General features: G+C 45.7%; 1 long non-coding RNA gene across 2 annotated transcripts in view; it reads left to right on the top strand.

The window, feature by feature from the left end:
* LOC128344826 (uncharacterized) overlaps positions 1 to 23,399 on the top strand; it is a 44,280-nt gene extending 20,881 nt beyond the window's left edge. For both annotated transcript variants that reach the window (XR_008316073.1, XR_008316072.1), the window contains 2 exons: positions 14,266 to 14,437; positions 22,942 to 23,399. This is a non-coding gene — a long non-coding RNA (uncharacterized LOC128344826). The remainder of the gene's footprint in view (positions 1 to 14,265; positions 14,438 to 22,941) is intronic.
* Positions 23,400 to 25,389: the final 1,990 nt, after the last annotated feature.

The following is a 25,389-nucleotide window of genomic DNA, read 5'->3' as shown; positions in this document are numbered from 1 at the left end:
TTCGAAGGCCCGAACGGGCCAAAAAAGCAGCTGAACAGGTCGCTGGCAGCAATAAGGGAGGCTGGTGGGGGATGGGGAAGCTCTGCAGACCGCCCCCCGCCACCTCAAGGAACTCCCCCAAAGGGGGTTGGTGGCTTAAATTAAAACAAACAAACAAAAAACCCACAACTCGTGAACCCCCGAATAGTCCGGGGGTGTTCGGTTCGGTGTTGGACCGAACAGGGGGTGGTTTGGTCTGACCCTGGACCGTTGAACCAAACTGGCTTGTCTTCGAACCTCTCGAACATTGAGCCAGTTTGCAAACCCCTATAGTAGAGCTTTGGTTGAAGACTGAATTTTCTCAGAAAGAGAAGTTATGGTTTTTAACAAAAGAGAAATGCAAGATTATTCTTCACAAGGAGTGGAATTCTGCTTTGGACAACATTATCCCATCATTGTTTCCAGTTTTCCTCTTTTTCAAATAATCAATGATGTTACTTTGATCATGATTTTCAGATGAGATGAAGTGAACTTTGATTCCTGTATCATCCTAGAATTAACTTGGGAAAAATCCACCATTCAGCCATTCATTTGTTGTCTAACACCCTAATGCTGTGCACATGCAGCCTAACGAAGCACATATGCAGCAGATGCACTCCCATTTCTGAAATGTGGGTGCTCATGTGAGATTTTGCCAATCTCTAATACCTCCAGAAGTACGCTGGGCAATGCCTAAATGTGTCCCTAAGGGTTGCGTGACCCTCAGGAAAATATTTGTATAATACACAGAACACTTCTGGGGGAAGGTGAGATAGGTGTAAATTGCACCTCAGTCTGTGATCACCCGTGCTTCAGAAGCAGAAGCACACCTGCTGCATGTGTGCTACTATGGGTTGCATGCATGTTAGCCTGTTAGTTTGGCTGGGTGCTTAAAGAAGATTAGGGGTAACTAAGTGAAGTGATTTGTTTTGTTTTGTTTTGTTTTGTTTTGACATGCATGTCCTGCTCTTCCTCCAAGGAGGCCAGAGCTGTATACCTGATTTTGTCTAACTTCACAACCCTGTGAGGTATGTTAGACTGAGAGATACATGACTGGCCCAGAGTCACCCATTGAGTTTCATGGCTGGATGGGGATTTGAACTAGGTCTCACTGGTCCTAGTTCAACACTCTAACCACTACACCACAGTGGCTCCCAAGAAGGTGAGAGACATTAAATTAGGAATGTTCACTCCCCACCCCACAGAACTGTTATTTGTATGAACAAAGTTGACTTCCCTTGAACTTAGAACTTTCCCCTTGAGGGGAAGCCTGGAATTTGCTTCGCACTTTCTTTTTTCAGAATTTCTTTTTCAGAAAAACTTGCCCTTTCCCCTCCTTTAAGTTACCCTTTTCATTCCTCATAGGATCTATATACTGAGTCAGAACACAGGTCCATCTAGCTCCATCTGGCAGTGGCTTCTCCAAGGTGGCAGGCAGGAATCTCTCTCAGCCCTATCTTGGAGAAGCCAGAGAGGGAACTTGGAACCTAGATACTCTTCCCAGAGTGGCTCCACCCTCTAAGGGGAATATCTTACAGTGCTCACACTTCTAGTCTACCTTTCATATGCAACCAGGGCAGATGCTGCTTAGATTAGGGGACAAGTTATGCTTGCTACCACAGGACCTGCTCTCCTCTCCTCCTGAAGCACGTTGCCATGCTCATAGTTATAGTAGCTAAAGGGCATATTTTTGAGGAGCACGTAAGCATGATAAGGGTGATGATTATACTAAAAAGAAAAACAAGAAAAGCAATCTATCCTGAGTGGGGAGAGCTGGGCAGGTTAGGTGGGTCGAATTTGGGAGCACTCCGTGCCACATTTTCTTCAGTGTGAATGGTCCCTATTCTAAAAACAAATTTGCATTCTTTAAGTGGAAGCTGTTTTGTTAAAAATAAAATTAAAATGCCTTTTTTAAAAGCCTTAGATGGGGAGACTTTAGTAATCTTAGTAATTTAGCCATGCAAGATAGAAAAAGAAATATAGCTTTGAGAAAATGGAAGTTCACCTTTCAGATCCAAGCAGTCACCATTTCCTGTTTTCTTTGTGCTTTGAGATTCACTCTTGAAACTCTAACACAGCCTAATTATTATAATCCTCTCTGAGCTTAATTATTGGGAGCCGATGCTGGTGCACACACTAGCTTAGTTGACAATCTGGCTTCATGCAGCTGGATGCCAGCATTGTATTTGGCAGTGTCAGGCAAAAAGAATCCACTTGGTGAAGTCATCTAAAATAATTATGCTTTAAATATGCACTGTTTCTGCCAAGCCATGTGCTACTGAAACACAGAATCCAGATGCCATGCATTTTCCATTCACTTCAGCTTCAAATCTGCCATGTGCCGGAAGAGGTGCATTATAAAATTTCCCCCTTGTCTTTTCCAATGCAGGAAAGCTTTAATTAGACATAAATGAGTTTGATCAATGAATCATTAACTTCCATTAAACTTTAAGTAGATTTCCTGACCCGGCTACTTCATTCTGAATTTAATCTGGTATACACTTGATAATTAGAATGAAAGGAACGAAAGCTGGAGGCGATCCTTCTCAGTCTTTCACACGAAATGGAGTTGAGTCAGCTAATAAGTTGTGCTATAGTCAGCTTATAGGGGCAGGAATTAGCTGTGAAGTGTAATTTCCCTAGGAAAACCGATTGTGAAGTGGATTGGCTCTTTGTCTTGCTTTCAAAATTAGTTCTGGAATAGCCCATCTTGAGGCTTTAAAATGTCTTGCCAACCATATCCCAACCTGGACAACCGTAATTGTTCCAGGTTATGTGGCAAGGTTTTTTCTGAACTATGAAACTGCAGAGCAAGAGGGTCTGCTTGATGGCCCAGTTATCTTTGGGATGAACCCATTTCATTTTAGTAGATTCCAACACGCTGCTAATATACTTCTAACTACAAAAATGCCATCACTGGCATTTTAAGAGCTAATTTGTATTGTGCTCACTGGACTCAGGGTATGTTCCCAAGATGTACAGACATTCTTCCCACCTTGTAAACACCACCTCCAGAAGGAATTGCAGTACTTTGTTCTCTTGGATTATTTTTATCTTTAAAGGAAGGCTTCAAGAAATTGTTTGAAAATTGTGAACATTCCTGCAAGCAATGCTTTGGTAATTATCACCTGAGCTCCAAAAAATTGTAAGAATAATTTATCTCCTACACTCTGATTGCTTGTCCAGATTAGAGAAGGATGGTGCAGCTCCAAATGATGTGGCACAGTAGCAAAGGTGCACTCAAGGAGGTGCTCAAGGAGGAGCTGTCCTTGGAAGCCATCCCTGGCATGTAACCACCTAGACCCCAAACCACACCCCCTGAAAAGTGTGCTTTGGCCCACCTTTACATTTGCTCATCATACAAGTGTTCCCCTAGTGCTTTCAAATCAGAAGACGGTTATCTGAAAAGAAATGTGTTTCATATTCACAGGATAAATGTCACAGGGAATGACATCTGGACACAATTTATTGTTACAATAATTTATTGTTATCACAAATTATCTTGTAACAGCCAAGGTTCATGATGGAGTAAGCTTCTGTCTTCATTTTCAAGAAGTGGGGTGGATACGCTTGTGCACCAAGACAAAAAATGATGTTCCTACTCCCAGAGTATATGTGGTGATTCTAGAGCAATAGTAGAGTCATGTACATGTATATTGTCCATTGGATCCGGTTATTATTCTGAGTTTCATTTCTTGCAGATTTGCCTGCATATGTGCTGAATTGCTGCTGTAACTTTTTTGTGCCAAATAAAGTGACACTGAAGAGGTCTTTGCACCCAGACAATAAAGACATGAGACAAAAATATGGATTAATTGAATTAAAAAAAGGAGAGGATTGGCGTTCCTCCCCCAACAGTGTGGTTCTGAAGAACTCGCTGCTTACACATGAGCCGGTCAGAATAACCGAGGGTGATATACCACCACTCCAGGCAGCATCAGGCCTAAGGTCGGCTGCTGCCCATCATAGCCACCAAATGCGCAGGCACCTGCTGCAGTCTTCGCCACCCCAAGCCATAAAGCATTAGAGGGTGTTGATTCCTTTGGCAGGCAAGCCACAACCAGCAGTCCCTAAACCATAAGGCATCTAGGAACCAGCAATGACCTCTCCTTACGCCAAACGCATGCTTGAAAAGGTGCTCACCAGAAGCCAAATATCCAAGGAACCACACTGTACCTGCCATGAGAAGGGGTTAGCCTGGTTTAACCCCATCACCACCCAACGTCCCACAAGACCGCCACCAATCCTCCCTGTAAGTCAGCCAAAAATAAGTCATAACCACCGAGGGTCTAATGCACATCATCCACCCAAAATGTGGAATGCGCTCCCTGCTGAAATGTGATCCTCCCATCCCTGACTATTTTTAAAAAATATCTGAAGACCCACCTCTTCACCCAAACTTTTTCAACTTTTTAAATTTGTAGTTTTAATTTTATACTGTTTTAATTTTATACTGTTTTTAAATTATTAAACTGTTTTAACCTTTTATATTTGTTTTAATTGTTTTTAGGTTATTGTTAATCACCCAGAGATGTAAGTTTGGGTGGTATACAAGTTACATAAAATCAATCAATCAACTCAGGGTATAAAGCCACAAATGCAGGGTGAGGGATACACACCCCACCCTTGGCAGACAACCACCTGCCCACACATACCTATTAATTTTGGACTGAACCTGGTCTACCCCACCTGGGTACATGGCTCCATGCTACACCCTTCATGGCAGCAAGTCAGACCAAACTAAAACCACTCCAGGCATCCAGCTGTGAATAGCCTCAAGATCTTTCAGAACCTGGTGGGAAATGGCCAACCCTGTCCTCTACACTAAATCATTCCCACCCAAATATAATAATGTAATATCAGGAGGCAGGTTAGCCTCCAAAAAATTTGAAACCATCAGCAGGAGTTGCTGGAGCACCATGTCCCGCCTTCTGGTCTAACAGATAGCAGCTCGTTGGCTCAGCATGATCTGGGTACCAAAATCCATCTCGTGAGACCTCTTGTGTGCCCAGAAAACTATGGAGTGACCCATGATGAGAATCCTAGCCTGCTGACCGGGTGCCCTAGGACCTGTCACGGAAACAACAGTGTTAACTAATTACAAATGAACATAATGGTTATAAACCTGAGACCGCCAACGCCCAATGTGCAGAAAAGGACAACCGTGAGGCCACTGAAGCAGCACTGATCTGAAATGAATGTTGGAGGAAAGCCCCGATTGGCCACCCCCCTTTCCAAAACTTGCCTGACTATGGTCCAAAATTGGTAATGTGTCAAGCACCCCCTGTGGGAACTATCACAATGCCCAAACAGGCAACCGCGTCCATCACCCAACAGTGCTAGATAGCACGTCAAGGTCCGCACAGGGCAAAGTACAGGCAACTCAGACCTGTACAGCATAACTGTCTGGCCCTTACCCTTCTGGTCCATCTTAGGGTACCACAGAAGCCCAGAAGGCAACAAAAAACATGACCACGGCAGCTGCAGAAAATAAAGCTACTCCATGAGGAGAAGAGCACAAGGCCAGCAGGAAACTCAAAACAGAGCTCAGCATCTCAGGCATGATGGGCTGCCTGGAATCCTGCTGAGGAGAACAATCCCTTGACCAGCCCTCAACCATCTGGCGCACCCGGAAATTCTGGGTAGTATCCACACAGCCCTGTGCCTTGGAGTAAAAGACCAAGGCCCCCAAATGTCCAGCCACAGAATTAGATGTCAGGCCGGTGCAATGTGGGTGCACCATGAATTGCATGAGATGTTCCATTGGGGCAGGCCAAACATGTTTCAGCCCAACCCTTTCCCTGAAGGACTGAAAGGCCCTGATTTTTCTGTTATAGGCAACCCTGGTACTTGGAGCAAGGGATGCCCACATTGCCCGCTGGGCCTCTACTTGCCAAAGCTCCATAACCATGGCATTATCCTGTCTGGGTCCTACCACACTCCGGAGGACAACATGTGAAAATGTGAACGAGAGAGTGCATCCACTATAACATTCTGTAATGCTGGGATGTGTTGTGCAATGAAACATATTATTCTGTAAACACTGCAAAGCAAAGGAACGGACCGAAACCATAACTCTGGGAGACTTAGAAAAGTTTGGGCATCAATAACCTCAACAGTGGCCTGGTTGTCATACCAAAACTGAACTGTGGAATTGGTGAAGGCAGAGACACACAGGTGCATTGCAACCACAATGGGGAAGAATTCCAGAAAGGTTAGATCTTTGATAATACCTCTCTCCACCCATTCCACAGGCCATTGTTCCATGCACCAACACCCTCTAAAATGTACCCCAAAACTGGAGCTACCTGCCGCGTCAGAGTTGACCTGGAGTTCGGCCTCCAAGAGGCACTCTGAATGCCAGAAATATACCTCCTTAAAATTGTCTAGGAACCCTTTCCACACCCTCAGGTCCTCATGCATCTGTGTAGAAACCCTAAGCCTGTGATATGGGGCCTTAAGCCCAATGGTGGCATTGCATAAGCAACGCAGGAAGGCCCTACCTGTGGAGATCACTCTGGAGGCTGTCGAAGGGTGATTTTAGCCACAGACAGGCAGTTCCTTACCATGGATCTCATTTTCTGCAGCTTGTCATCAGGTAGCCTGCCACAGCCAGCCATGGAGTCCAGTTCAATGCCCAAATAAGTAAGGTGCACCACTGGGCCCTCTGTTTTATCCTTTCCCAAGGGGACCCCCAGTTCCTTGCATGGCTCCATAAAGGAACGTAGGAGGAATAGATATTGCCCTGAGGCACTAGGTCTGACCACCAGAAAGTCATCTAGGAAATGCGCCATTGTGCGCAAACCCATCCTTTCGCATAAGGCCCATTCGAGCCAAGTGCTGAAAGCCTCAAAGGTTGCGCAAGAAACGGAACAGCCCATGAGTAAAGCCCTGTCTACCAGTAGCTCCCTTGAAAACAAAAACCTAAATTCCCAAAATCATCAGGATGTACAGGCAGGAGGCAAAAGGCAGATTCAATGTCGCATTTTGCCAAAAGGGCGCCAACCCCACAACCATGCACAATGCAAATAAAGTATAGTACACAGATCAAAGCTCAGGTGTGATACCATCATTGACAGATGAACCTTTGGGAAAAGAAAGATGGTGAATCACCCTGAACTCACCAGCAACCTTTTTGGGCACCACCACCATTGGGAAACATGCAAATTAGGCAGGGGAGGTGACGTAAAGGGGCCCAGCATGCTCCCCAACCATGTTGATTTTCCAGAGGACAACATCCTCCATGCCCTGTACAGATTTCAGATTTTTCACAAAGTATGACAACCTGGGAAACAAACAAGGGATACGGAAACCAAAGGTAAAACCATCTAACAAATCCACTTGCAGGGGGTACCCCCCAGTAGCTGCTGTAGGGCCTGAAGATCAATGGGCAGTACCTGGCCCACCCTTCTTGCTGGGACTTGACTCTTTTCCTCCTCTAAAGTTCTTAATCCTAGCACAGCTGGTGCTGGGGTGCTTATCTCCTCAGAATCTGCAGTCATGGCAGAACTTGCATGATGAATGCATGCACCACCCACCAATTTTAAAGTCCCAGCACACCAACTGGGGTTGAACCAGGTGCCCTCCCCGCCATCATCAAGGAGGCAGACCCCCAGGGGTCTTAGAGAGCAAGTGTCCACTGTCCGCATGCTCCCCTTGTATGGGGCAGGACGGTGTCATTATAAGCAACCAGAGTTCCTGGTGCTGCTTATCCCAAGGAAGGGAAGGCTCCAGCATTGCTGGAGGTGAAACCAGTTTGATTGAAACCAGTTTGATTGAAACCAGTTTGATTGAAGTTTTCAATCAGGTGAAAACTCTGATTGTAGCACTGCCATGCGTTGCCTGAAAAGTCCCTGTATCTGGTATGAATGATATTGAAATACTTTACAAAGGCGGGCCCTGTGTGCAGGCTGAACTTGAAGCACAACCCCCATGTAAACTGTAAAGGTGGATAGCCAATTAGCCCAATTCCGCTCTTTTCTAGGTCACACACCTCCTCCCCTTCCTTAGCAACTGTCTCAAGCTTCCTTTACGGAAGCTGAAATATGTCAACATACTCCCCCCCTCCATATCCCTTCCTTGGTTGTCAGGAGAAGATGGTCCCCCAAAGACAACAAGACCCCCAGTGCTGGGTAGTACTCTGGAGAAATATTGGGTAACACAGATGAGCCAGCAAGGCTGAGATTCTGCCAGATGGGCTGAGCAGCACCACTAGGTCCTTGCCAAATGTGCATACAGGCTTTCCAAGTAGGAAAAGGCTGGCTATAAGAACCAGGGGGGCAACCAACAGGCCCAGCAGGAAGGCCTGCTGTACCTGGCACTAAGGTGGGTGGGTAAAAACCCATACTGTACCGATGACCAAGGCTATATCTCTGAAGGGGTCTCACCTGATCCAGGATCAGCGAGCAGGTTACCAGGCACAGGTACAGGTGCAGACGTCTGATCAACTGGCACTGGGGAAGTGGTGCTGTATCCCTTTCCAGTTGCACTATATGTTCCAAAAGATATTTCCAAAAAATGAGCACACCTGGCAGCCCATTTCCCTGTGGGGCCTGGGAGGAACCCCAGATGGACCACCCAGTTTTGAGCCAGCTGTTTGCTGTTTTTTCTGCCTTTCAAGTGCTTCAAGGGCCTTCACCGAGCCTAAATCTTTCTCATCAGATGATGAGGACAACACCGTAGGAGGCCTTTTAGGCTTAATAGTTTTACCCCCGAATTTCCCCTTAGCCTTTTTCGTGGTATAATGACAATGCAGTGCACAGTAGCAAGCCCCAATAATATCACAGCTGACCACAGAAAACCCAGAACATGCAATACCACACACCCAGTGAGTAGCCCAGGTGCCACAACCCCCCACCCCCACCCCCACCCCAACTAAGGATGCCCACGACACAGCTGGTCAGCCTGAGAGGCTGAGCAAAGCAACCAAACGGGGCACAAGAATGAAAATGAGGGGAGGGATGGGAGCGGGCCCAACGGCAGCACGACCATCACACATGCAGCTACCCCACTGTCCAGCCCTTCAATCCAGCCACCCAAACAACCCCACAACACAAAAACCACTTCTCAAGCCATGCACTGTGCTGCCAGATGCCCACTGTTGAACGAGCTCCCAACCAACGGTACGTCCCTGATGCGGCTCGGCACCGCAGCCCAGGCTGCACAAAGTCCAGGAGAGACGACGAGGAGGACTGTCCCTGTCACTTGCAAACTCCAGACTGAGTCTGGGGCAGGTCGCAAACTGCAATGGCAGCTGGTGCCCCGCCCCCAGACAGTCCTCCAGCCAATGGCTGGCCAAGATCTGACTTGTGCCTTTCACAAAGGCCAGGGCAAAGGACCTGCCCCCCAGACAAACTGTGGGGAGCAGACAATTCTTAAGCACAGGGGAAAGAAACAGCAAATGGTGTCTGAGGTAGCCTAATTGGTGTTGGCTACACATTTCCTTATGGTGCAATAGATAACTTTTTCTCTCTCATTCTTAAAAGGATGCTTCTCTCCCTCTCCTTGCATCACCACAATCTTTCTTGCACCTTCCTGTGATATCACATGGTTTCTAATATATACACATCCTCTTATGGGACTGCATAATTGTTAGGCAATGCAACTGATTTCACAACATTCTTATTCCATAAAACAGACATTCCTAGCTGGAATAAACACTTCAGGTTCTCAAAACATTCACAATAAATCTTGCTAAGTCCACTGCAGAGTAAGGCCTCAGCTGTACTAGGGCCCCATCATAATTTAATTTTCTGGACTTCCTCAATGGGAAAAAAACCTAACCCAACCTTTTCCTTTCCTTGAACTTTGCATTTCCTATAGCACTTACCATGGTAGCAGGCCCCTGAGGACTGTTATCACCCTCGCCCCCCATTGTTGGAACATCTTGGTCAGAAGGAGAAATAGAATACGCTGAGGCTGTTCTCACACACAGGCTAACCCAGGCTAGGGAAGCCCAACCTGGGTTAGGCTTTGTGTGAGAACTGCCGGGATCGGGCCCAATCCTGTCAGGGCAGCGCTGCCTAGCCCGGCTTTTTAGTCTGGCTTTTCATCAAGGTCAAGAGAGTGAACAGGCTTCCTGTTCATATGTGAGCTCAGGCTGCTTCCAGCCCGGCCGCACATAGAGACAGCTGCCTAGAGCACTTGTCTCCTGTGGGAATCCCCTAATGCACTGTGCTCGGCACACAGTACATTGTGGGATATTTGGAGGCCGGGATGTATCATCCTGGCTCCCCAACAATGGATCATGTGTGATGTTTTGCCAATCGTTTGGAGGGAAGGTGAGTGAAGCCAAGCGTTTCCCCTGCCCGCTCCCCCACCCGGCCCAGTTGTGTGAATGATCTCTCTGTCGGCTTATCTTAGTGTGGCTATGGGGGAAAGGTATCATCATAGCAGGGCAGCATAGAGAGGCCTCAATCCTTTAATCTTTTTCATTTTCATAGGGATGTCAAAAATCAATTAAGGTAACTGTTGTTTGCTGGTGTCTTTTCTGTTTTTAGAAATTATTGGCTGCCATCTAGACACATGCGCAGGATAGGGATGTGCAGAATGTTCTGATGGTGAAATGTTTCGACTTGAAAAGGGCTGTTACAAGCTCAAAGCAGAACAGCCCTAAATAAAGGGCTGGTTTTGAGCTCAAAACAAATCAACCCAATTTCAATCAAGATGTTTCAAGCTCCATTTTGGAGGCCTGTTTTCCCCTTGCTGATTGGTTTTCTGGCACTGGTTTCTGATTGGCTTGCGATCTCTTTGCTGCTTGGTTGGTTTGTCATCATACAAATCAAATGTTGTCATGGGCAACTAAGGGAGAGCCCAAAAGGAGGGAATTTCAAAATGTATTCAAAGGGGAGGCAGAGAGAACCCTTATGCCTCTCTTGAGGATGATATATCAGGAGAGGAGAAAGGTAGGCTTTATTTTATTTTGTAGTTTTCTTTTCTCAGCACTGAGTATAATATGCTTTTCTATTGCTGCTGTAATTTTCTGGTTTTGGTGGCTCTCAGATTGACAAGGGCTGGACTTGAGTGCCTTCCTTCCTTGAGCTGTGGTTTGATTTGTTTGTGAGATAGTATTGTGGCAAGAAATGCACAGTGGCATATCTACCTCTCTCTCTCTCTCTCTCTCTCTCTCTCTCTCTCTCCCCCCTGTGATATTTGTGGTGATTGCTGTGATGAGCTCCATATCTGGATTGAGACTAACTTGTGCTTCACTCAGTGCTCTGGTGTGCTCTGCAGACTGCATTGCAGGGTGTACTCAGTCAAAACGTGGCTGTTCTGCACCAAACACAGAAGTGCTCATCCATCTGTAGGTGGCAGTTCTGCAGGGTTGGCAGAGTTGTCGATCCTCCCCAGGAGTGGAAGTTCCAGTGAGTTTTCACAGGGAAGAGTCCCAATTCAGTGGTAACTTGGGCAGAGTCTCAGGAGCAGGGCAAGATTGTCCAGGTTAGGCAGAAGCAGGAATGCAGGAGTCCTGGGCTCCAGCTGGCATGAGAACTCACTAGGTTCTGACCTGTTTGAGCAGTTGTTGCCAGCATCTGGGCCAGGAAAAGAAGTGACCTGTTAGGAAAGGGCCATACTGTTAGGTACATACTATTAGGAAAGGGCCGTGTTCCTGGAGAATGAGAGCAAGCATTCTATCACAAATTATGAGTAGGGATGTGCATGGCACTGGGCGGAGGTGGCTCGGGTGGGGGTGGGGGTGTCTCACTTTAAGGGCGGGGAAGAGGGCACTTACCCCTCCTTCCGCTTTCCCCCCTCCAGCGCTTGGTATTTTAAATGTCCTATGGGGCAGCAGCATACTTCCCTGGTGCACTGTTTCCTCTTTGGCTGGAAGTGGCTGGAAGTAGCTGGCACATGTGTGCTCGCGATGGTCGTGCTCACAAAGGGTGGGTGCCTGCCTGCCAACTACTTCTGGCCACTTCTAGCCGAAGAGCAAACGGGGCAGCAGGGGAGTATGCTGCCGCCCTGTAGGACATTTAAAATACTGGGCGCCAGCGGGGGGAAAGCAAAAGGAGGGGTAAGTGCACCCTCCCCCACCCTTAAAATGAGACTCCCCCACCTTCAACTTTGAAACATGCCCCTGCCCAGTGTTCAAACCTGTTCGGAGGCCCGTAAAAGGTCCTCCAAACAGGTTCATGTACATCCCTGTTATACAATTGAGTTTCCTGCATTTGGGGAAATTACAGAAGTCAGCACACCCGGAGTGCAGTGAGTTCCTTACTCATGATGAATCCTGTTGTTCTTCCGCCTGAGGAGACCTCCTGAGTTTGTTGTGTTCTAGCTGCAAGGCGAGCACTCTTGCGCCATTGGTTGAGTTCCTCACACACATGGGTATGCTGCCGTGTCAGAGAGTCCAAATGGGGGTCCTGATGGGTCCTGGTGGGCTGTGGCCACACCCCTGCTCTTAACTGGACTTGTGGGGATGGGGTGGCTGTGAAGCAAGGGGTTTCCTCAGAAGGGCTCGTTGGAGTTGGAGGCAGCGTCTCCTCAGCGTTACCTCCCCCTGGGAGGTAACAGGGGGGTCCTGGGGAGTCCATGGAAGAGGGTCTTCTTCTGGGGGTTGCTCTGAGGGGAGTTCCAGGGCCTCTGCAGGTGCTAGTGTCCCCCAATCGCCATCCCCCAAGTCTGCTATGGACTCTTGGGTATTCTGAGCCCATTTTCATCAGGCTCAGAATACCCTTCAAGGTGGGTTCTGACAGTGGCTGAAGGTGCTCTGGTTGAGCGTATGGCTATGCTTGCTGCTAAGGGTGCTGTTGTGGCAGCTGTTGCAATGCTAGGAAGTAAGGATAATTAATAACATAATTGGGTGTGAGGGAGCAACTTGTACCAATCATGTTAGTGCAGTGCAAACTGGCAGTGGATTCTGGGTCAGTGATTCTTTTTTGGCCATTTTTGGACTGTGTTTGAAATGTGTGTTGGGAGGGACAGATTCCCTTTTACTGTGTGATCCTGCAGTGTTTTCTAAGGCAAGGTGGCAAAATTGTGTTGCAATACAAAACTTGTGTGCACTCTGTGAGTGCAGTTCTGGACATAGGGAACAATGGGGAAACTCAAAACACCCCATGGGTAAGAGCTTGTCCATGGGTAGTTCTTAGGGACATCAATGTGGGTTATGTGGAAGGTCATGATGGGTGCTATATATGTTTGGGGCAGGAAATGGGCAAGCAGGCGATTTTAAACACATTTTTAACCTTTCCCCCAAACTCCCATATGATCCTAGGCTTAAAATATGTTTAAAATCACCGGGCCCGCTTGCCCATTTTTTCTGTGTGTTGAGTGGTAGGTAGCACCCATCATGCCCTACGACACAACCCACTTTGGTGACCCTAGGAGCTACCCATGGGGAAAAATAGGGTGTTCTGATTGCTATGGCCAAAACACTGAAAACATTTTGTATTGTTTCATCAAAACAGCCGACTTGACCGCTGTTTTGACAAAATGTTTCATCTGTTTTGCATTTCATTTCAAGCTCAAAACAAAACACAAGATCCATTTTGCCCACATCCCAAGTGCAGAATACATGCACAGAACAAAGTTTTGCATGTGCAATGGGGGAGGGGCCATTTTCTCTAGCCCCCCTTCCTTCTGCTGCACCCATGCCCCCCCAATATATCCATGAGGACTGCAGGTCAGTTAGTCTGGATGTCAGCCACTGTTTTTGCTGTTTTAGTCATTTCCTACTTTAAACAATAGTGTTGGTTAATTACATTACCTTGACCACTTTTGGGGGGGCAAAAAGACAATTAACATTTTTTTAAATGAATGAACACTCTGATCCTGACTTATATTGCTGAAAACAATTGCTAAAACTTTGTCAAGCTCCTGAAGAAAGGGACCATCAGAGTGTCTATATACTTTGCATTCAGTCTTTTCAGAGTACGACACCCAGCACACTAATTAATGTCAGTATTGGAAACAAACTGCTTGTGGTTTAGACATGAGAGTCTTTACCTTCATCTACCATGCTCCATCAGCCATCATGAACTGCATCCCAAAGAAGCCCTGTTTCTGTTGTTAACATATTTGTGATCAAAAAGATTGCCTGCTCTCACATAATTGCTCCCTAATTAGGCAGCAAAAATCAAAGGAACCCTCAAACTAAACTGTTAAATATAGTGGGAGTCTCTTCAGCTTTAGTGTGAGATTTGATATTCTCTGTACACTGATTGGAACAGCATTCTGCTAATGGATACAAAACAGTCTAAACCAGATATGCTTTTAATTCCTGCTCTTTATATTTCATGTTTATAGAGAGAGGGTGCTTTAAGAACTACAGGTGACCACATGTGCTCTGAATCTTTGCGTATCTTGACTGATTAAATCAAGCAAACCTTGTCAAGCTCACTTGCTGAGGCAATAGGAAGAAATCGTTTGATCACAGGGAACCTATAAGGATGGTTTGATTCTTCTCCATCTGAGCAGGGTGAGCGATACATGGTAGTGGCCCAGCTCCAGGCATGACTGGATAAGGCTGATTTTCTTGTCCGTTGTAGTTGTTGGATCAAGGCAGCTTCCTATGTCTTGCAACTGATCCTACTATGCCTTGTAGCTCATCCTTGATCCATCTAGCTAACTTGTCTACACTGACTGGCAGCGGCTCTCCAAGGTTTCAGGCAGGAGTCTCTCCCAGCCCAATGTGATGATGCTGAGGATTGAAGCTGGGACTTTCTGTATGTAAAGCAGATGCTCTATCACTGAGCTAAAGCCCTGTTGTTAGATGCTGATACTGTTGCTCATATTTTTCAAGAGCTCCTGCAGCCACATTATCTTGGCACAAAAGGGGTTGGGACCACACATTTGAGGACATTGGCTTACATGTCTCACAGCATAGTGTGGAACAAGTCTATCAGTGGCTACAAGTCAAGATGGCTGTGTGCTACCTCTAGGTTCAGTATGCCTTTCAGTACAAGCTGCAGGGAAGCAATAGCAGGAGCGAGGGCATGCCTTTATCTTTTGCTTGTGGGCTTCCCAGGAGCATCTGGTGGGCCACTCTGGGAAAGAGAATGCTGTACTGGAGAGGCCTTAGGTCTGATCCAGCCAGGCGTATCTTACTTATTTATTTTAGTACATGTCTATACCTCACCATACAAAAAGGTCCCTGGGCGGTTCACAATCTAAGAAACTTATGTTCTTTTAAAAGGCAGGCAGTCTATCTGATGCATGTGGGAAGGGGAAGGAGACCTGACAATCAGTGCTGGGAGTATGTCTCTCAGCAGCATTGCAAAGATGGAGGGAAGCTAGGCTTACTCCACAAGGAGTGGGGGCACTGGTGCCTGTTTAAATGCACATCTGTATGCACTCTCAGTTTACACAGGGTTTGGGGAGCAATTATTTTTAAAAGTGGAAGGGGCCCAATGCACCACAAGTAGTTACAGTTCTTTTGGATTGCAGAAAAACAGCAAGGAAGGCTGTAATCCTATAATATTTGCCTGAGAGTAAATTGCACTGAACACAGTGAGACTTCTTGCTGCAGCTTGATTTGCCAACCACCCCAAGGATGAAGGCTTCCTTGATATTAGTGGAAACAGTGCTGACACCCTCTGAGTTTTGTTTGGAGCTCAAACCAAAATATGGGAGAAACAGCAATGAACAGTTTGTTGCCAGGCAGAGAGCAGCTGCCTCAGCTTTGCACATCCTCACAGCTCTTCTGCTTTATATTTTCCTCACAGCAGTCAGGAGCAGGTGCAACAGCTCCAGTTCTGGTGCTTAGCTCAGAAGAAAGTTGCTTTGACATGATGTGGACACTTTCCTTACCTTCCTGAGGCAGACAAATGATCGGGGAACTTCCCTTCCCATCACCTCCTGCACCAATGCAGATGGTGCTGCCATCCCTACACTTGCTAAGAAGTGGGTGATGGGGAAAGCATGGTGGAGAAATGTGCCTCCCCTTTCAATCTGGTGGCTTCCTCTGCACTGTGTGAATGAAAATAAAATGTGACAAGTTGACACTTGTAGTATCACTGCACTGCAGGCTGAGCAGAAGCATGATGGGTTTTCAAAGTAAAGCTTCAAGGCTTCAAAAGAGTCTGGTTGATTGATAGCTCCCAGTGGCTATTTCATTCTCTTATTATTATTATTAATGTATCATAAGAAATTCAGGACCTTTTTGGCTAATTCAACCTCTATCCCAGAACCTTTGCAGGAGGATCTGGAAATCCGTTGTATTTGTGAGACCTTTGCAAATGTACAAGACAGAGAAGGGCTGACAGAGCTAATCTTAATGATCCATTCAGTCCTTCTCAATAGAGACAATAATAAGTGACAACAAATTCTTGAAAGGGGAGGAGCAAAATTCAGAAGAACACCAATTGGTAACAGGTAAAAGTAAAGTGTGCCGTCAAGTTGATTTCAACTCCTGGTGACCACAGAGCCCTGTGGTTTTCTTTGGTAGAATACAGGAGGGGTTTACCATTGCTACCTTCCATGCAGTATGAGATGATGCCTTTCAGCATTTTCCTATATCGCTGCTGCCCAATATAGATGATTCCCATAGTCTGGGAAACATATCAGCGGGGTTTTGGAACATTCCATATAATGAAAGAATATGCCCATGTGGTTTAAGTTCAGTGGAATCAATTGAACATATATTATATTTAACCCCCTCCTGTATTCTACCAAAGACAACTCCAGGGGTCTGTGATCACCAGGAGTCAACACCGACTCAATGGCACACTTTACCTTTAATAAGAGGGTTCCATATTTCCTTATTAAACTTGCAATTAAAAAAAATATGTTCAATTGATTCCACTGAACTTAAACCACATGGGCATATTCTTTCATTATACGGAATGTTCCAAAGCATTCCGAACAAAACAACTGAAGGTAGAATATTGCATCTTGCCAAAGTAAAAGCTCTTCTATAACTAGGGGCTATGTAGACTAGAGAGATAATTTGCCAGTTCAAAATTACAATTTATTCTTTCCAAGTTCAAATAGCTAGATGCTATATTCATATCATTTTGATGTTCAGTATCATTTATCCTCTGCTTTATTGTCTCCTTGGCCCATTCATATCCTAAAGGCAATATAATATTTGATAAACCATATGTTAAGAGTTTTGCCTCCAGCTGGAAACACCAGATTGGTTTAAAAGTAACAAGCAAAGTCAGTGGGCCAAAACCAGATGGAAGTAATTGGGGTTTAAATTTTTTTTTTAAAACTATAAACTGCCCTGAGCCATTTTTGGAAGGGCGATATACAAATCAAATAGATAAGTAAGTAATTTTAGTTTTAGCCAAAAGGTAAAGTTCACAGACCATATTTTGGCTTCCACTTTCAGGAGACTAGCCTCAAGTCTCAGTACCACGTTGGGGAAACTTCCCACAAATTTAAAAATTGCCCTAAGAAATCTGGATAGGCTTGCCTTAAATGAGGAAAAGCAACCCATTCAGTTTTAGAGCTGGAAGGAAACTTTGAGGTCTTCCTGTTCATGTTGGAGATGGAGTTCCAGTGCATTGACCTTTTGCACCAACTATCCTAATGACCACTAGGGGCATTGGGAGCAGAGGTAGATAGTGAGGGTCTCTTTACCAGTCTCTGCTTTGCCTCTATTCTATGACTTCTGCTTTGACTCCTCAGGTACTTCCTGTAGTGAGTCAGTCCTCTTCCCTTCCTCTCAGAGTGAAAATGGAAACAGTCCCTGGTGGCGCAGTGGTAAAACTGCCGCCCTGTAACCAGAAGGTTACAAGTTCGATCCTGACCAGGGGCTCAAGGTTGACTCATCCTTCCGAGGTCGGTAAAATGAGTACCCAGAATGTTGGGGGCAATATGCTAAATCATTGTAAACCGCTTAGAGAGCTCCGGCTATAGAGCGGTATATAAATGTAAGTGCTATTGCTATTGCTATTGCTATCTTTCTCTCTCTCCCTATTCATTATGTAGCTGATAGATAGGATAAGTCTTTCCTATCTCAAATGTACTTCATCAGTAAATCAATTTAGTTTTTAGACTCTACAGCGATTTCCATGCATGTTACTTAAATAGCTGCAACAACTAAACTCTGCACTCTGTTAAGTGGTAGCTTCCTTGGTGCTTTGCTAAATAATCACAAACCCCAACAGTTCAGTACAATAATCTGGTCAACACTCAGAGGCTATTCTCATGAGCGAGTAAAACTGGGCTAAGGGAGCCCAGGCCGGTTTTGCTCACTCATGAAAACCACCAGGTTTGAGGGTGAGCCCGGTGGCTCCATGGCAGCAAGCCTGCCTAAATAGCCACCCTCTTAAATGAAGTCAATGGAGTGAGCACTCCGTTAACTTCATCTTTTTGATCATGGGTTCACCGCAGCTGCTTGACACTCAGTGGGGAGAGGGATCCCAGAAATGCACCGTGCACTTGTGTGGTGCATTACTGGGGCTCTGGGGGGTGGGGCGCTGCATGGCGAAGCTTCCCTTCACCTGACCCCCAGAGCTGCCAGGTGAGGACAGCAGGAGTGCCACTGCTTGTTGGAGCGGGCAGTCTGTCCACCCAGGGACCAAGGGTTGATTGTTTGTGGGGAGATGAGTGCTTTCGGGCTTCCTTCCCACAAAAGAGAGTAGACTTTTTCACTTGATCATGAGAAGAGCTTCTCAGCCTCTTTTGGAAACTTTTTCGTGAAGAAGAACTCACCTCTACATGAAGCAGATATTTCCACTGTCTAACCACAACTTCCATTAGGAAACTCTTCCTAATATCTACTCTGAATCTGCTTCCTCACCATTTCAATCCATTGGTTTTAGCCCTGCCCTCAGGAACAACCAGAGAAAAAGTCTGCTCCTTCAATGTGAAAGCCCCTTAGATTTTTGAAGACGGCTATCATCTCTTCTCTTCTCCAGGTTCAACATAACCAGTTCCTTCAACCATTTATTACAGGATTTGGTTTCCACTCCAGACCCCTCACCATCTTTGTTGCCCTCCTCTGAATCTATTCCAGTTTATTAATGTCCTTCTTAAAATGTGGTGCTCATAACTGGACAAGTAAGGTGTGACCAGGACAGGAGAGGGTTATAACTTCTCCATGTTCTGAACACTATGCTTGTGAATGCAGCCCAATATTGCTCTACTGTTTTTAGCAGCTGTATCTCAGTTCTCTACTTGTAATTCACTAGAACACCTTGATTATTTTTACATGTACTGCTGTCAAGCCAGGTCATAAGAACAGCCCTGCTAGATCAGACCCAAGGCCCATCTAGTCCAGCATCCTATTTCACACAGTGGCCCACCAGATGCCGCTGGAAGCCTACAGGCAGGAGTTGAGGACATGCCCTCTCTCCTGTTGTTACTCCCTTGCAACTGGTATTCAGAGGCATCCTGCCTCTGAGGTCTCTATCATCCTATTTTTGTTCATTTGACTTCCCCCCCCCCTTACCTCAGTGCAAGATTTTTATATTTCTCTCTGTTGAACTTCATTTTGTTGGTTTTTGCCCAATGTTGAAGTCCTTCAAGATAATTTTGAATCTTCTGTCTCCTATGGTCCTGATTAAGCCCTCCAGCTTTGTGTCATCGTCACATTTGATAAACATTCCCTCTACTCTCTCATCCAAGTCATTTGTAAACATGTCGAGGCTATTCTCACGAGTCTGTAAAACCGGGCTAAGGGAGTCCAGCCGGATTTTGCTCACCCGTGAGAACCACCATGCTCAAGGGCAAGCCCAGTGACTCCATGGAGGCAAGCCCGCCTAAATAGCCACCCTCTTAAATGAGGTTAAGGGAGCGAGCGCTATCTTACCCTTAGTTTGATTGTGTGTCATCCACAGTTGCTTGCAGAGTGGCTCCACAAGCAGGTTTGCCGCCATCATGCTGCTGGGATTGGGCCTGATCCTGGCAGCTCACATGTGCATATAGAACTAGGCTGGGCTTCCTTAGCCCAGTTTTGCACACGTGTGTGAATAGCCTCAGCAATGGCTCCAGCAGGGAAAGAAGGTAGCAGTTAGAGTTTCTCCTATGGCTCTGGATTTCTGCTTCCTGCCTATGACAAGCAAAAGGAGGTGGACTTTCCTCCCCCCCCTCCCTCCCTCTGTCCCTACCTGGAGAAAAGAGGAGGAAAAGGTTAAAAATATCCTGGTTGGAGAAAAAGAAAATGTGTGTGAAGCACTGTGAACATTTGAAATGTGTCCTTTACACTGAAACTAGATAATGCAGAATTAGCCGCAGACAGGGACAGCAGTAGAATAGTATTAGTATAGTGTTAGGAAGACAAATGGCTTTTTTTCTTGCATTCACAACAGTCTATAAAAAGAATGATGGCACAGCCATTATCATTGACTGTTGTACCAGTGAAATTCTGTGTGCTGTGTTATCTCTGAAAGCTACAAGTTAGTACAAGTTAAACAGAATTACATTAAAGTTGTTCACATGACTGCAGCTTAGCAGGCCTGGGGAGGACTGGGGAGAGGGCACTCTCAGGCTTAGCAGCGATGCACACCCACATCAGCAGATGGAAGCTCTGAGAGTGGTGAGGGAGCCGAGAGAAAAAGGAGACTGCAGCCTCCTGCATCCCTCAAGGTACTGTGGGAGGAGTGCAGTGCATTGGGGGATTAACCTGCAAGTCGGGTGCTCAAGGTGCCCGGATCTGTGCTTGCCTGGGCTGCATGCAGCCTGAGCAGGCACACAACTGAGGAAGGAGATAAGAGGGTGTGCACACACTTTCTTACCTCAGTAAAAGCCTGGGAAAAATACCCAGGCTACCAAACAGGGCAGCAGTGGTATCAGCCCCTATCCCAGAGCTTCTCATGTGAACAGCCTTATTATGTTCTCATCAATGGCAGGGGTTCCCAAATGTGTTCCTAGACAATGTTGGACTACAACTTCCATGATCCCTTGCCACAATAGTCTTGGCTAGTTGGAAGCCGTAGTCTAACAACACGTGGGTATCCAGTGTTGGGAACCCCTGGTCTATGTGACCATGTGAATAATGGCAAGGTTGTTACCTCTGATGGATGGAGTCTACAGCTCCATAAAGAAGCATAGTGACCTTTCAATGACCCAGGAAAAGTCACTGAGAGATTGTGGCTCAGACACCCTCAAATTCCTTCTCAAGGTGGTGTTTATAAGATGGGAGGAATGTCTGTATCATGGGAATAAACCCTGAGTCCAGTGAGCACCATACACATCAGCATTTAAAATACCAGTGGTGGCATGTTTGCATTTAGAAGCACACTTCTTGCAGTAAGCAGTATGCTGGTATCTTCTAAAATGAAATTGGTTCATCCCAAAGATTACTGGGCCATCAAGCAGACCCACCTGCTCTGCAGTTTCACGGTTCAGAGAAAACCTTGCCACATAACCTGGAACAATTACTCTTGTCCAGGTTGGGATATGGTTGGCGAGACATTTTAAAGCCTCAAGATGGGCTATTCCAGAACTAATTTTGAAAGCAAAACAAAAAGCCAATCCACTCCACAACTGGTATTTCTAGGAAAATTACACTTCACAGCTAATTCCTGTCCTTATAAGCTGACTATAGCATAATTTATTAGCTGACTCAACTCCATTTCGTGTGAAAGACTGAGAGGGGTCTCACTCTGTGCCTTCATAGAAACCACTGATGATATTTCTCTGAAACTGGAAGAGGAGAAATGTCTGCTATGCATCAAAGTGACATCCCTTTCTGTGCAGAAATGAAAAGGTTATGCAATGGGTGACTTCAAATTTGTGTGCATGCACAGAAACCACCCCCACCTGCACACACCTTGAGGCTATTCTCACGACCAGCAAAAATTGTGCTAGGATATCCTAGCTCGATTTTTGCTGGTCATGTAAACCACCGGGCTTGCAGGCGAGCCCGGTGGTTTAAAAGCAGCTAACCTGCCTGCAAAGCCCTCCCCTTAGCCCAGGTTAGCGGAGCGAGTGCTCCACTAACTGGGGTTTCTGGATTGCTCCACACCGTAGCAACTCACAAGGAGATCCCTGACTGGGAGGCTAAAAAGCAGCCTCCCGGCTCAGGGGTCTCTCCAGCATGCTCTGCACACTTGCGCAGAGCATGCTGGAATTCCTGGGGGCCACACGGCCCCCGAACTCCCAAACCCCCACCAGCTCCGTGATGGAGCCGGCAGTCATGTGGGCGGTTGATCCAGCCACCTGGGAAAGGCTTAATGATAGTCTGTGGGGAGAGTAGGCTTAGCCTGCTCTCCCCACAAACCCTCTGGAGGCGGGTCTCACCGATCATGAGACCCGCCTCCTTATCTGTCTGTAATTTGAGTAGCAGCATGTGTCCCCCTAACATGCCTGCAGCTTTAGTCTAATTCTTGCAAGAAACAAAACAACATTATAAGGAGAAACCTCAAATGCTAATGCGTTTAAAAAAACATCAAAAAAAAACAACACCTCATACCTATCTGCCAGAAATTTGGCTAGTATTAGTCATGCATAAAGGGCTACACTCCCTACAGTTTTCATCCCATTGAGTCAAGAAATAAAAAGGTTATAGGCATTTCAGTGATTTCTTATTATAGTCTAGAAAATCATTTTTGCAGTTGTCTAGAGAATCTTTTTAGCATGATTATCTTCTAAATCACTCATTTGAAAGAGTGCAAGAGTAGCAATTTAATCTAAAATGTAATAAATAAAAATGAGAAAATGGTGCTTTCAGCCTACTGTTTACTGAGAACTAAATCCCACTGTGTTCAATGGGGCTTACTCCCAGGAAAATGTGTATGGGATTATAGCCAAGTCATTACAGAAGAACTTTGGGTGGGAGAAAAGGAGAATGATAAGAGCATGATTTTAGGAAGTGATTAATTAAGAATCAGCAACAGTGTTTAGTGAAGTAGGAGCTACTTAAAACCACATTAATTAATTGATCGATCAATCAATCAATTAATTAAATTAATATAGCACCTGACTTCAGAGGCTCCAGGCCTCTGGATGTTCCAGAGGCACTGGAGACTTTGTTATTCTGTTTATGACTCTGTTAATAAGCACTGTTACTTTTGTTTCTCCCATTTCAAGCTCCAAAGCAGTCTCGGCAGAAGAGGGGAAATGCTGCAGAAGTTTGATAAACTGGAAGTGTGCAACAACAAACTTAAATGTTTTGGGTTTTTTTAAAGACACTCTTTGTGGGGAAATGGGGAAGATGGGAGGCAGGGGAGGCACAGTCAATCAGCTGACAATGTTCTACCCCCTACTGTGGATGAAAGTAGCAGATATAAAATTCTAAAGAAACTCAGCTCTTTGCAACTGGCTGATTTGTTAACTCTGCTAGCACGTTATGGGCTCAGTCACACTGGAGGAGAATTAATAACTGCAAACTAAAAATGGGAATCTGTCTGGCCTACACAAAACACAGAGAGGTGCAACAGTGAGAGACCACATCCCACTGATCAGAAGGAAGGATGGCAAGGAGTCGAGATATTAAATTTGCAGTGGCAATACTTGCTCGTAACAGTAAAGCATTCTAAAGAAACTCAGCTCTGTGTGACTGGCTGATTTGTTAACAATACCTAATGTCCCTTCTAGTATTAGAAGAAAAATGGTATCAGCTTTTAAGGCGGTGCAAGAGTTGGGGAGAGAGAGAGGCAGAGACTTATCATCACAGCAATGGGCAATAAAAAGTCCCTACCTCCCTTCTGAAAGCACTTTGCACTGCTTTAAAAACTAACAAACAAAACAAAGGCCTAACAACCAATTTCTGTCCATCCCTCATACAAAGTTAGCCCAAAGAAACCTACATAAAGGAATCAAGAGGTCAGGCTGTGAGAGTTAACTTTGGAAAGATGATGGGAACATATATCTTCAGAAGCAAGGCCCCAATCAGAGGAACTTGACAGCTATGCTCTTCAACCTGACCCTAAAAGCTCACTGACGCATACATAGTTGAAAACTTGCATTATGAAGTGCAATTATGACATATTTTCAATCTGGAACTCAAAATCCAAAGTATCACTGTAAAATCACTTCAGCAAACTTCTGTGATGTCCCACTCATTAGTAATTTGACCTTTGCTTTACTGAAACTATTGACCTCAGGTTTTAACAGTCTACAGTACATGTAGACACGAGAGAGAATATTTTGAGTTCCTCAGGTCTATTTGGATGACCTCTGTGATTGCAATGATTTCAATACAGAAAATATACACATGTGGAAGGACATCAGGGAAATTCTCTAGCAGCAGGAGGGTATATCTGGCATACTTTATTCGCTATTCAAAACAATACATGGGCTGTTAACAAGGTCCTGTGTGTCCCCTGATTTTACATCTCTGTTGGACATACAACATAGATTTTTCACCTAATGAGGATTTTAGCATTCCAGTTTTGCACCAATGTAAACCTCGTGGTTGCAAGGAAACACTTGCAAATGCATGGGCAATTTTGAATAGGAGCCTTTTAAAGCAGAAAAGGCATTCTTCATTCACTCTTATTGATGCTCAAAGAACATCCTGTTTTATTGCTGGGAAGCGCACAGCATTGAAACAAAACGTAATAAGAAAGTTAAGCAACAACAAAATCCAAGTTTGGAACCTGGTTTGAGCCCATAATAAAATGGGGCTCTTCATACACGCAGGCAAAGCTGGGCTAGGAAAGCCCAGGCCGATTTCGCCCATGCATGTGAATGGACAGGAGCTGTGCGGTTCCAGGTGACAGCACAGCAGCAAACCTTGTAAGGTGACCCAGCTGCTAGCCAGGGTTTAGGGCGCAAGGACACCTGAAACCTGGGCTAACAGATCATTTGCTGGTGCCGCGCAGCTCCATAGAACGTAGGAACATAGGACGCTGCCATATACTTAGTCAGACCTAGCTCAGTATTGTCTACACAGACTGACAGTGGCTTCTCCAAGGTTGCAGACAGGATTCTCTCTCAGATCTGTCTTGGAGATGCCAGGGAGGGAAACTGGAACCTTCTGTTCTTCCCAGAGCAGCTCCATCTCCTAAGGGGAATATCTTACAGTGCTCACACATGTAATCTCCCATTCAAATGCAACCAGGGCAGACCCTGCTTAGCTAAGGGGACAAGTCATGCTTGCTACCACAAGACCAGCTCTCCTCTCTTTATGCAGCACCTACACATGAGTAGCCTCCCAACTGGTGTCGGGCAGCTCCCCATAATGCACCACGCACTTGCACAGTGCATTATGTAAATTCTGTGGGCCTCCCAGCCCCAGAAGCCCCCTGCTGCCACCAGAAGCCAACCATTGTCTGGGTGAGCAATCTGACCAGGAGGAGCGATCCGCCCAGGAATCGCAAGGGAGAGAGGATAATCAGCGGGGGAGGTAAGCATTTCAAGGCTTCCTCCTTTCACCCTTTTTGAGCCCTTTCTCCAATCATGAGAAAGGACTCAAGATGTTACTGGCTGACATAATACTGTTGCCAGATAGCTCAATTTCAGGGTAGGTCAGAGAGCACCTCTCTGTGTGATTATGCTAACTATACAGGACTGTGGGATCATGGTCTCCATTTT

Source organism: Hemicordylus capensis, chromosome 1 (assembly GCF_027244095.1).
Source record: "Hemicordylus capensis ecotype Gifberg chromosome 1, rHemCap1.1.pri, whole genome shotgun sequence".
Taxonomy (NCBI): Eukaryota; Metazoa; Chordata; class Lepidosauria; order Squamata; family Cordylidae; genus Hemicordylus; species Hemicordylus capensis.
The sequence above is the reverse complement of the archived record's forward strand: the minus strand, read 5'-3'. Positions and strand labels throughout refer to the sequence as shown.